Below are 1,837 nucleotides of genomic sequence, written 5' to 3'. Positions count from 1 at the left end.
CCCGCGTCTCCTGCATCGGCAGGCGGACTCTCAAGCACTGCGCCACCAGGGAAGCCCTAACATATTCTTTATTTCAGTTATTGTATTGTTCATCTCAGTTTGTTTGTTCTTTACTTCTTCTATGTCTTTGTTAAACATTTCTTGCATCTTCTTGATCTTTGCCTCCATTCTTTTTCCGAGGTCCTGGATCATCTTCACTATCATTATTCTGAATTCTTTTTCTGGAAGGTTGCCTTTATCCACTTCATTTAGTTGTTTTTCTGAAGTTTTATCTTCTTCCTTTATCTGTAACAAAGACCTCTGACTTTTCATTTTCTCTATCTTTCTGTGAATGTGGTTTTCCTTTCACAGGTGGCAGAATTGTAGTTCTTCTTGCTTCTCCTCTTTGCCCTCTGGTGGATGAGGCTATCTAAGAGGCTTTTGCAAGCTTCCTGATGGGATGGACTGGTGGTAGGTAGAGCTGGCTGTTGCTCTGGTTGGCAGAGCTCAGTAAAACTTTAATCCACTCTTCTGCTTATGGGTTTCCTCCATGTTGCTTGTTTGGCCTGAGGCAACCTAGCACTCTAGCCTACCCTGCTCTTTGGTGGGGCTAATAGTGGATTCTGGGAGGGCTGATGCCAAGGAGTACTTCCCAGAACTTCTACTGCCAGTTTCATTGTCCCCATGGTGAGCCACAGCCACTCCCCATCTCTGAAGGAGACCCTCCAACACAAGTAGGTAGGTCTGGTTCAGTCTCCTATGGGGTCATTGCTCCTTCCCCTGGGTCCCAATGTGCACACTACTTTGTTTGTGCCCTATAAGAGTGGAGTCTCTGTTTCCGCCAGTCCTGTTGAAATCCTGCAATCAAATCCCACTAGCCTTAGAAGTCTGATTCTCTAGGGATTCCTCCTTCCATTGCCGGACCCCCAGGTTGGGAAGCCTGATGTGAGGCTCAGAACCTTCATTCCTGTGGGAGGACTTCTGTGGTATAAGTGTTCTCCAGTTTGTGAGTCACCCACCCAGCAGTTATGGGATTTGATTTTATTGTCATTGTGCCCCTCCTACCATCTCAGTGTGGCTTCTCCTTTGTCTTTTGATGTTGGGTATCTTTTTTGGTGAGTTCCAGTGTCTTCCTGTCAATGATTATTCAGCAGTTAGTTGTGATTCTGGTGCTCTCACAAGAGGGAGGGAGTGCATGTCATTCTACTCCTCCATCTTGAACCAATCTCTAATTTAAATTTAAATTTAATTTGAAACAGCTACATGTGTGTAGGTTGTGGCTACCATATTTGGCAGCACAGCTCTAGAGGTTATGATGAAAGGCTAGTTAAAATACTTAAGGGGACTGTCAACTTCCAATCATACATTTCTTGAACTATGGCATGAGAAATTTCTACTAAGGAGTCCATAGATTTTTCTTTGTAAATAACTACATCATAATGACAGAACATTAATTATTCATTCATCAAATATTTAGTGACTACTTATTATGGCCCAGACTCTATGCCAGGCACCTGTTATTCAACAGTGACTGTGTACAAACATTGACATTGTCTTCAAGGAGTTTATGGTCTGGAGGGAAATATAAATAATCACTATTGGAGACAGAAAGAGCTACAGTAATCACAGTATACAATAAGTGTTATGAAGGAAACAAACATGTGGCTAAGCTAAAGAATATGTGGTTTTGTGGAACCAGTTTACACACTTCAGTTGGAGGTGAAGCCTTCTCATTTGAGATGACATACAAATGAGGCTAGATGGGTAAGAAGGAGCTACCCATGTATGAGGGTCCAAAGGGAACAATTTCCAAAAGGAGGGACCAGCATATATAACAAACCCAGAGATAGGAAAGAGT

The sequence above is a fragment of the Lipotes vexillifer genome, unplaced genomic scaffold (genome assembly GCF_000442215.2).
Source record: "Lipotes vexillifer unplaced genomic scaffold, Lipotes_vexillifer_v1.1 scaffold527, whole genome shotgun sequence".
Classification (NCBI taxonomy): Eukaryota; Metazoa; Chordata; class Mammalia; order Artiodactyla; family Lipotidae; genus Lipotes; species Lipotes vexillifer.
The sequence above is the reverse complement of the archived record's forward strand: the minus strand, read 5'-3'. Positions refer to the sequence as shown.